The 11,539-nt window shown below is 42.4% G+C and overlaps 1 long non-coding RNA gene across 2 annotated transcripts; it reads right to left on the bottom strand.

The window, feature by feature from the left end:
- Positions 1-2,194: 2,194 nt before the first annotated feature.
- LOC125329063 lies at positions 2,195-9,925 on the bottom strand. 2 transcript variants are annotated; one of them, XR_007205028.1, is made up of 3 exons: positions 9,868-9,925; positions 7,830-7,896; positions 2,195-5,535 (listed from the first exon to the last, which is right to left on the bottom strand). It is a non-coding gene; the product is annotated as an uncharacterized LOC125329063 (long non-coding RNA). The 2 variants fall into 2 exon arrangements; XR_007205029.1 differs by lacking the exon at positions 9,868-9,925 and adding an exon at positions 8,021-8,137.
- Between the last annotated feature and the right edge of the window lie 1,614 nt (positions 9,926-11,539).

Genomic DNA, 11,539 nt, shown 5'->3' on the forward strand with positions numbered 1-11,539 from the left:
TTTTCCAAAAGTCACTGATTGTGGCATGTCTAGGCATTGGATCCTTCTCCTAAAATGTCTTAATCTCATCCCCTTTTCCAACCCATCTCACCTCACCACACCCTACAGAAGATGCTTGTGTACCCCACCATATGGCCCACCACCCAAAGACCTTTCCATCCGAAATCCCAGGGACTTGCAGGGCTGCATTGCAGGGATCTAACTGGGGTGGAGCAGAGGGAAGACCCCTCTGAACATTGCCTATTCCTGTCATCTCAGGAGAGAAACAAACACTGCAGAACACCACATCTTCTTTGAGCCTCTCTGCAGAATCAGTGAGAGAACACTGGCCTTGGAGATGAATTGAGGCAAAATATGTTTTGAAAATTATAGACAATTACTGAACTTTGCTGATGATGTAAGTTCAGTAAACTTCTTTAAAATTAGGCAAGCCAGTAAGCCTTGGCAGGTGGATGGCTAAGAATATGGGGCAATTTTTTTGTGACAAACAAGGAATGCACACAGCAAAAGGAAGCCATGCTTGTGGCTAGGGCACCGCTGAGATACAATTTGACCCACATTTCCTAAACTCCATCCCAAGCTGAAAGTGATCTGTGATGCTTCAGTCTGGGTAAAAAAGAGATATAGCAGTCTTGTAAGAATACATATGTCAAAGAAATAGAGGTGCTTGGGGACAGGTGACTTAGAAAAATAATATGAGCACAGAAGAAAAGATAAAAGCTCCTGTGCAGTAGAGGAACAAAAGGAGAAAATTGACTACAGAGACAAGAGGAATAAAGAGTGAGGGGGAGGGAGGTCTTCCATTAACTGATTCATAAAACTTTGGAGGTCCTTCATGACATGGAGCCTGCAGATGCAAATCTAGTCTTCCTCCTGGAGCAGGATCTGATGACACTCTAAAAAGTCTTTGCTTGTTCATTAAGGGTCCCTTTGTCCAGGACTTGGTAAAGCTGTTCCTCAAAAGCAGAGAAATCAAATATCTCGAACTGCTTCCTTCTCCCTGCTCTGCAGCATTTATCTGTCCATGTAAATATCTTTATTGATGATCTGGATGAGGGGATTGAGTGTCCCCTCAGCAAGTCCAAAGACGACACCCAGTTGGGTGGGAGTGTTGATCTGTTGGAGGACAGGAAAGCTCTGCAGAGCTGGATTGATGGGATGGGGCCACTTGTATGGGGCTCATCAAGACGGGCTGAAGCCACTTGTATGGGATTCAACACAGCCAAGTGGGTCCTGCACTTGGGACACAGCAGTGAAGTGCTACAGGCTGGGCGCAGAGTGGCTGGAAGGTGATCCACCAGAAAAGGATCTGTGTTGGCAGTGGCTGAACATGAGCCAGGTGTGCCCAGATAGGCAAGATGGTCAATGGCACCTGGCCTGGATCAGCAGCCATGTGGCCAGCAGGACCAGGGAAGTGACTGCCCCCCATACTCTGCCCTAAGAAGGCCACACCTTGAATCATGTGTAGTTTTGGGTCCCTCACTACAGGAAAGACATTAAAGTGGTGGAGCATGTCCAGAGAAGGGCAAGGGAGCTGGGGAAGGGTCTGGAGCACAAGCCTTATGAAGAACAGCTTAAGGGAACTGGAGCTGTTTAGCCTGGAGAAAAAGAGGCTCAGGAGGACCTTATTGCTCTCTACAACTACCTGAAAAGAGCTTGTAGCTAGGTGGGGGTTTAGACTGGATATTAGGATCCATTTTGTCCTCACTGAAAGGGTTGCCACACATTGGAATGGGCTGCCCAGGAAAGCAGTGGAGTCACCGCCCTGGTAGTGTTCAAAAGGCGTGTGGATGTGGCACTCAGGGACGTGGTTTAGTAGTGCTGGGTTAATGGCTGGACTCGATTGTATTAAAAGTCCTTCACCACCTAGATGATTCTATGATTCTCTGAAACTTACAGTTCTCTCCTCCCTGTTTTCAGGCTGACTTTGCTACACAAGGAACACGGCTGCTGCTCTGCCACTGCCTGCCCTGCCTTCAGTGCAGATTGTTTGCAGTTGGGATCTCTGCTTAAAACCGGTGGGCCTGAAGGGTCATGTTCCCCTCAAGTCTTGCACTGGGACCTCACTCCAATGTATTCTGCAGCTGTGCCAGAGAGTCCCAGGCTCCTGCCTAATTCACTACCCACATGTGCAGGGAGAAAAAAATGAACTACTTCCCCTTGCCAAAAAAATTAAATAAGTCATAGGCATCAATCACTCCCTAACATGCACATTTTTATTCTCAAACAGCTTCATTTAGAATGTTTTAATATAGAACAGCCTGACAGAAACAATGCCTCCTAAATAGCTGTATGGGACTCTTTAGTCAATAGTACATACAGTAAATATTTATTATAACGTAACACAGGTTCTGTTTGTTTCTGCTTGTTTTTGCTTTTTATACTTTGCATTTGATGTGAGTGGGAGACACACCACATATTGTAAATATTTATAAAGTATTCAGATTTGATATTATTTGCTCAGGTACAAATGGCTCCAGTTACTAGACTGTCACAAATGAGAAAACCACAAATACAGAGCAACACTGAATGAAAACACAGTGGAAACACGACATAACCACATCTACGGACTGCAGTAAACATTCCTCACAAGGAGGAACTAAATAAAGGTGCAAATATCTTTTTAAAGAGCTGTTTTGGCAGACATTTTAGAGACATCAGCTTAGTGACAGGGGTTTTGTTCCTCACCTTCTGAGTGTCACTAAAATATCTTAAGTCTGAACTTACATGCAATTAGCTTTTGGCTATTTTGTTTTTAAAGAAAACCTCACCCTGGAGAGTGTAGATAGATGGATGAGGTGGGGCTCTTTTTTTAAGACATTCAGTCTTGCTTTGCAAAATAAACATACCCGTAGATAAGTTGCCTGAGGAGCCTTGAAGTTTTGGGTTTTTTTGTATGACAGATGATCTGGAGGGTCACAGACCTGCTGCCATTCCCAATTCAGTTGTGGGGACACTACTAGACACGTCCTGTAAGTCAACATGTTATGGCTATCTTAGCGACTTAGTCCATCTCCGATGCCCGTAAATCTTCTACCATTTCAGCTGAAACCTCCTTAGGTTGGGGATGAATCAAGGACCTGGCACTCAGCTGTCTTGTGCAACAGCAGTTTAGCCATGCCAGGAGGGATCCCTCTCCAATGTCCTTGGAGTCAGCACAGCATTGTTGCCTCCTGGCCCTCCCCAGCTTCCCAGCACTGGGCTCCAAGCACGCTGACCCCAGCAAAGGTGAGGCCCTTGTCCCTCCCCATATGACAGGACACAGCAGGTTCACGCGGGCGTTTCACCGCCTTGCTCCGGCTGGGGGGATTCCCACTGTTGGGGTCTTGGTTTCCCAATCCATCACAATTATTTGTGTCTACAGTTTTTATCAACCATGATTCAGAATGATTTTTCTAAGGCTGGTTGGTCTCAGTTATAACCAAGGATCGGAACTGCAGACAAAATTTCTGGCTGGTTTATGTTTTATCCTGAGCTATTTCCCCAGTGCTACTTTGTCTTTTATACTTGCACAATCAATAATTTTCCTCACTGATCATACTTAGTATATAATTTATTTCTGTTGAATAACCCCTCTGGATAAGGCATGATGAAGTAAATACTGGAGACAAACACAGAAAACATCTGGAATATGTTTTTCTCTCCAGCCGATTCATCATTTCAAAATGTACTGTAGGCTGAACTGGTAGCTCAAACAAGACTAGGTATTGATAATATTTTTCTGCCATTTTTATTATTCTTTATTATAATAAAGTTCTGGTTTTTCCCTCACTGGGAGCTCTTCTGTTTTACAGTTTTTCCCATGGTATAGTAGCAGTAATGTATTATTGGCATGGCCTGTAGTTCAAGGTCTTTGACATTTCTTTTTTCAGATGTATCCCTTACAAGGGCCAAAAAAGAAGTTAATAAAAGCATTAAAACCACCTGTGAATGGTCATTTAAATGCCACATTTAAATTAACGATAAGTAATCTACACCTTCAAAAAATCCTGACTGACATGTAGGTTTGCTTTCTCCCCTTCCAAACTATGGACTAAGTACTAAAAATAAAGTGAAATAGCACTCAGGTGCTAAACAGATTATGACTCACAGCTGGAGGCAAAGAAATTGCAACTCTATCCCAATTACACTAATTTAATTGGGTGTTAAAAAAATGCTGGGTTCCCAACAGTAGTAGTCAAGGCAAGGTTGTAGGCATCTAACAGGTAAGGGAGCCATCTCTAATTTTTTGTTTTGTTTTGAATGGTTCTTCCAGTGCTGGTAGAAAGGCATGTCCAGGCAGGAATTTTTTCATGTGAAATTAGAATATAGCAATAATGCTTGTGTGAGCAGCAGAGCAATACCTTCATGTGGGAAGTGAACTCACAGCCGTCTGATGCTGCTACTGCTGTGGGCAGAGGCTCTGTGCTAGAAGAGAAGGGTTCAGGATACCCCCAGTTTATCCCCTCCACCCCCCAGGCCTCTGATGCTGAAACCAACCCCTGGAATGAAGGAAAAGGGCTTTGTGCTAGTCTTTGCCATCTTTGGGCACAGGGACATTGATGCTTTCTTTTCCTGCTCAGAAAATGAGGATGATGACACTGGACAGGGTCCCAGCACCCAAAGCAGGCATGTACTCATCCCCAGCCCATCCCATAGAGTCTGCAGCGGGTGACGAGCCTTGTCAAAGCCCCAAAGGAGCTGTGAGGACCTTTAAAACCACCCAGCATGGAGGCATTCTGTGGTGGTGTGGGCAGAACCAGCAGCACATAACCCCGCTGGCCTGGGAAGCCAGGGGGCAGAGAGCTGAAGGCAGGATGCAACCTCCTGCTGGGTGGAAGAAAAGGGAATTACTTCCTCCCTGGGAATACCCTCCTGAGGCTTTTTCCTTCCCCTTTGGTAAAGATAAAAGAAACACGGTCCACCTCCTGTGCTGAAGAGTTCCCATTCCTCCCCAGCCTTCCTCTCCTTCTCCTTCCTCTCAGCCTCCCTAAAGCAAAGAGCCACTGGCAAGAAGAGTCAATAAGTAAATAGGAAAGGCTGTGGAGAGGAGGACTGTGTTTTTGCTGAGCACCTGGAGCGAGGCTGTCAGAGGGATCAGCCAGGAGCCACGATAGCAGCCCACAAGGAGCCACCTCCTGGTCCAGCACCCCTCCTTGCTGAGCACTTCCCCATCACGAGACATCACCTGGGGAGCCCCCACAAGCACCACCTGCCTTGGACTTGAGGGGGGAGTGTGTTTAAGGGATTTCTTCTCAAAATATAATAAGCAAAGGTTGCTCTGGCCATGCACATAATGAGTTTGGCGCCAGGGGAGTGTGTTTCTCTTTGCCTTTGGTTCCCGCAGACTGAGGCTCCTCATCGCCCACAAGAGCATGGCTGTGCCTGTGCCTTGTAGCTGCAGGGTCCTTTCAAATAGTCTCCTCTCTGTGATCTGCACTTCCAAGGGGAGCCTTCTCTCACCAGTCGAAGTTGCAGCCTTGTGTTGTGACAGTTTCCATTGTGCCAGATGCTTCTCCTTCAGTTTGGGATTGGGCTGCAGTGAAAGGGAACAGCCTGAAACACATTAATTCTTTCAGAATATAAATAGCAGCAATCACACTTTCTGTATCGCTCTCTGAAAGGAATAAATGCTTCAGGGCCAAATGTTTTTAAAACTCTGAAAATAAGAATTACTTTAAAATAATAATAACAATAATAATAATTAACAAAACACGAAAAAACCACCTAAAACCCATGATACCACTAATGCAGAGATTCTGCTTACAAATTGTATAGAAAGGACCTGTCAGTACAGAAGCAGAATTATGGAAATGAAAGCTCTTGAAGACCTCCGAATCCATCGGTGCCCGACCCGGCGGGAGCGGCGGGGCCGGGCGGCGGCGGCCGGGGCCGGGGGACGGAAGGTGGCAGTGCAGCATAACGAGAGCCGAGCGTGTCTGCCTGCATAAAGCGCCGCGCTCACCATTTGTTTATCATTCCCGAGCTACAGGGCTAACAAGTTTAACCATAAAAAAAAACAACACCTCTTTGGGTTTGGGTTTTTGGTTTTTTTTTGGGTTTTTTTTTTTTTTTTGTTGTTGTCTCTTTGTTGGGTTTTTTTGGTTGTGTGTTTTTTTGTTTGTTTTTTTTTTAAATGCACAGATCAAGCTAAAATTAAGGGGAAAGCAGGCGAATCATTTAAGAAAACAAGAGCGAGAAATACAAATAGAAATCTGGTCTGGTTTATGCACACACACAAAACCTAAACAAACATGAAACCATTCGTTGAGACGAGCAGAAAATCTACGAATTACAGCATATTCTCACAGCCACTCACATATCTCTATGCGCACGATTTTTTCTGAACAACTATCATAAAAAAATAGTTTTAAAAATCGGAGTAAAGATTTCCCATAGGTTACATTTATATTGATATATTCCTTTCAGATTTGTCTTTATTTTCAAACGTTATTCTACATTTTCCCCCAAATACTTTGTTACAGCATCCTTATCTTTTCTTTCACAAATAAGGGACAGTAGACATTCAGGGTAATGAAGAAAAACACTCTTGACTCCGTTTACCTCCCACTGAGAGCCAACTGAATACATGACCCACCAGAAAATAAATATTTTTCATTAGTTTTCAACTTCCTAAAACTGAAATAACTCCAGTGTTCAAAAAAATCCTTACCCTTCACCAAAACCAGAACAAATGAAGTCTGGCTTTTGCTTTGTGTTTGGTTTACAGCATTCAATATTCATAAAAATGGCATTAAAAAAAAATCCTGAAGGACACTAACTTTCTAAACTTAAAAACATGTATCTATTTTAAAATTATTTTCTCACATTTTCCATTGTTTGATATATGAGATATCAGGAGAATAATAATTTAGGACCTGATCCCATTAGCCTTTCCTCAGAGAAATACTATTCTTCATCATATTTTTATTTTTTCTCTGGGTCTCAGGTGTTTACCAGGTGGAGTATTTCAGGGACAGGGTAGTTGGGGTCAGAGCCAGCATCCCTTGAGCACTGAGCCCACTGAATTGGAGAGTCCCTGAGTCCAGCTGAGTGTTACAAGGTGGGTTCTTCATTTCCTGCTCAGACAAGGCTCCATCAGAGACACTGTGGTTTCCTCTGCAGCATCTGTGGCCTTGGAAAAGGGGACAGACTCTGACTTGGGACCACTGGGGCCAATGCTGGAGTGAACATTCCCAGCTTCCCTGACCTGCCTCAGGAGCCTCTACACTGAGTCACCCAGGAGCTGGATCCCAGTTTCTAAAAAATACACGGCACAGCTTAGCATTAAAGATACTCTCCAGAACATTTAAAAATAAAAAGGGAAAGTATTAAACATGGCTTTTTTAAGGGAAATTATAAGCTTACATAAAAATGCTTCATACAGTAGGGGGGGGGGGGAGAGGAAAGTCTTGAGTGTGAATGTTTCTCCAAAGCTTAAAATAAGCTGATTCTACTTTAGAAACTGCACCCTTTTGGCTGAGGATGTTATTTGTTTTAGGTTTTTTTTACACAGTTTTGTGGAAATATACAGGCTGCAGAAGGGAGGAGAAAACATCAAGAAATGTGTGTGCAGTGGAGGGGGAGGAAGGGAAGGCTGACAATAAAATAGATCTCCCGCTAAATGCATATTCTTCTATTTATGTATTTGATAATGAGACAGAAATGCCCTTGGCACTCGATAAACAACAGCTCCATAACCAGGAGGGAAGGGCAGAATAATGCATAGCTACATTTCAGATCACAAACTATTTCAAGCGCTATTAACATGCCGGCCTGTTAGATTATTGGGGATTTTCATTTTATTTTAAGCTAATGTTTACCATTCTTAAGCAATTTTAATGTCTTACCTAATTGCTGTTTTTGCAGATTTACAGCAGATCATTACTTGCGAAGCTCCTCTCCCACAAGAAGGTCCTGAGAAGAGATAGTTGATTTAACTCTGATACCCATAAGAACATTTTTAGCTTTGTATCAATACAGCAAAATGTTTATATAAATGGTTTTTTATAATATAAGGCTAAATTTACGGTTTATTCACCATTACGAATTGGCAACGCAATTCAGAGCTCCATAACTTTCATAAAAGGAGATAGGAGAAGTTCATATTCATAATAAAAATAGATTTTTTTCCTTTGCTTTTAAAGATACTTTTTGCATTTTCAAGCAGCACTCCCTCACGATAACGAAACGTGTTTGTGTGTAATGCTTGCAGACTCAGATGGTATTACTATCGTATGATTTAAAATTAAACAATATAATTACCATTTGGCAACCAATATTTAAAGCTGTAGCAACTATTTCTTCAGACATTATTTAGACTGTATTTAAAAATACAGATGAAAGCTGCATTTTTCCTGTACATTCATTTCAAAACCTTGGAGCTGGAGTGCTTCCTTCTTTCCTTTCTCTTTTTTTTTTTTTTTTCCTCAAAACCCACCAAACTATTTCTGTTTAAGAAAATTGGGTTTGTGATGTCTTGAATAACAAGCTTTTCTACAGCTGTTTGAGAATCCTGCTACACTGAGACAGTGAGTGGAGAGATGCAGGAGAATGTGGAATATCTTTGACTGGATTTTATTATTGAGTTTGTTCCTGTGTTCTGATCACTGGATATGGGGATGGGAGCTGGGGATGGCTGGTAACCATTTGGAAAGAGCATTTCTTCAGTCATCTGATTCAGGGTGTTTAACAGTTTCTAAAATTAACACCAACAACGATAAAAAAACCACTCATTTGTATTACAAGATGCATATAGGCATCTGGTTTCTTTGAAAGTGGCTCATTACCAGAATTTACCACAGCTTTATCTTGGTCCTGTGTTTATTCCAATAAATAACCAAGTCATCATTATCTGTTAGTTACAACCAATTTTTCCAGGATTATGGATATGTTGAATTTTACACATTTATTTTTAGAAGCCCATCACATCTATTGGAGAGAGATAAATAGGATTCAGAATTTCTCCTTGTAGCTGCAATTCTTTTCTGAAGCTCAGGCTACAGAAAAAAAAGCCATTATATTTCCACGAATCTACTACAGCCAAACTAGGAATCAGAAAGGTATTTCACTTCAAAATATCTGCATGAAATTTGAAAGTGATTTTCCACTGGATATGTAGAAATGCCCATTCTTCTCTTTTCTTGGTAAGTATTGTGTTTATTTAACTCATCAGGTTTTTTTCTCTCTCTCTCTCTGTGATAAAATATCATTTTTCTCATTCATTTCTGAGCAGTTTAATTTTGTTAAAATAAAAGAATACAAATCTTCCACTGTGGTGAGAGGCAGAACTTTTCCTCCCTGTGTTTCTGGAGCTATTTCAATCTATAATGTGTATCAATAAACAGAGCAAAAGCCAGCAGAGAGACAGTCCCTGGCAGCAAAAGCAGCTCTCCGACCCTGCCTCGCTCCCCAGTGCACGCACAAGCTCCAGCCCCAGCACAACTCCCCGAGCTAAAACCACATTTCTTCCAATGCCTGTCTCACATGGTAATTTAGGATAGAAAAACACTTCTAAAAACATCTCATTAAGGGCTGAGAGGAAAACAATTTTTATAAGGCGTACAAAAAAAGACAATAAAAGGGACATTCTTACAATTCTTCTAGATGCTTGAAGACAGAGACATTTTTGTTTTATTTTGTTAAGCTTTTCTCCAATGTTCAGATTTTTCCAGCCCAAGCAAACGATTTTATTTCTATTTTATATTTTTACTGCCTCATTGTGCCTGTAAATGTTGACTTTCAGGGATTTCATAATAATAAAAATATCAGCCAGACACATCAGCACTGTGGAAATTATGCAAGTAGTGGATTGAAATCTTCTGATGCAGACATTAAAATCAAACAAGTTAAATTATGTCAAGCAATGTCACTTGCATGCTAACTTACCTAATGGGGAAGACTCAGTGCACTCGCACTGTAAAGATCTCGGCTCAAGAACTTCTCTTGCTAACTGCAGTGAGAAATAACCAACCCTGAGCCATTTATATGACCAATTTGTGTTCTCTCTGCTAATAGTCAGCCGCATGTATGCCAAGGTGGCACGAAGCATTGTTATCTCGTAAAACACCGCGGAGCTATCAGCTTTCCAGCGAGTGTGTGAATTACAGGGCTGCCTTAGCATGAATGCATTTAATTGTGTGAAGAGGGTATTTCCCAGCATTTGCTTAAACCTCCGAAAAACAGCTTTGCTTGTCAATTGTCACTCAAGTTCTTACTGGGAACAAACAGGGAGCAGCAGCACAAGAGAGGAGTGTTGTGGGAAAGGGTCTGGGGGTAGATTCAGCAGTAAAACTCCAGAAAAATGCTGGGAGTGTTTTCTTGTGGTTTAATTTCTCATTCCCCAAAGCTCTCTACTCGTTTTAAGTTGTTGGTCTCAGGCCGGAGGCCAAACAAGCCTTTGAGCCATGGGTGGAAAGAAGGAGCTCCTCCTGGTCACCAACACGACGTTGCAACCTGCCCGGGTTGGGGCAAAAAGAAGTGGACTTTTGTGTCAGTGAACCCTGCTGGGTTCATAGGGTGTCCATGGCACACAGCCCAACAAGGTGGGCACCTACAACCAACTTTGCTCAGGGGACTTTCACAGCTCATACAGCGTTCAGGACCCCTCTCTCCTCACCCCTAGAGCTATCACAAGGACATCACACTGTCCCCTTGTCACCCCAAGCAGGACTTGTCCCTCCACAGGGACACTGCGCTGATGGGTCAGGACACAGCAAAGCCCACGCCAGAGTGCGTCCTTGCTGCCCCTGATGCAGGTGGTGGCTGCGTGTTGTGCCAGGAAGAGAAACGTGGGCTTCCGCAGCCGCTGCCTCGCGTGCACCAAATGAGAGATGCTTTTCCCCTTTTCATTACATGGGTTTCTTAATAAAAACTGAAAGAGCTTTTTTTTTCAGAAAACGAACCCCAGGGGCCCAATCAGTGAAATACATTAACCTTTCAACTGTCAGGCCCCCTCCCTTGGAATTAAGCAATACCAGCCCTTGAAACGGCTAAATTACCTTCTTATTTTTTAATTGTGTAATGATGGTCCAACAAAAAAAGAGCAACTCAGGACTAGTAAATATTCAATGAAGAAATTTATTGTAGTTCTTATAAAGGGAATACCCACAGCTTTCTTCACATGGACTTAAATCAGGCAGAAACTGGAGCGATAGGCATAAAATGAAATAACGGATGCACTGTTTCTAGTGGGATTTACATCACCATTTGGTCTAATTATTCCTGATATTTCACCCATCATATTAGAAGCTTCTTCAGGGAAAGAAATAACAGTTTGTCTCCTTGAGAACAAAGAACAAAGTGTCTCTTTGCTCTCAAGAAACTCAGCTATCATTATGAAGAGAAAGAATCTGTCCATTATCAAGAAATCCCACTAGAAATCTTGAATATCTTACCAAATAATTCCTGAGCACACTAAAAATACCAGAAAATGAAAGAAGGAGAAACTATGGGACCTTGGAAAATAAATAAATAAAGGAGGCATCATGGATGCTCCACAACCCACTCATTTCTTTCTCACAGAATGATATTAATCCAATAACCAAACTGTGCCTGGCAT

The sequence above is a fragment of the Corvus hawaiiensis genome, chromosome 8 (genome assembly GCF_020740725.1).
Source record: "Corvus hawaiiensis isolate bCorHaw1 chromosome 8, bCorHaw1.pri.cur, whole genome shotgun sequence".
Taxonomy (NCBI): domain Eukaryota; kingdom Metazoa; phylum Chordata; class Aves; order Passeriformes; family Corvidae; genus Corvus; species Corvus hawaiiensis.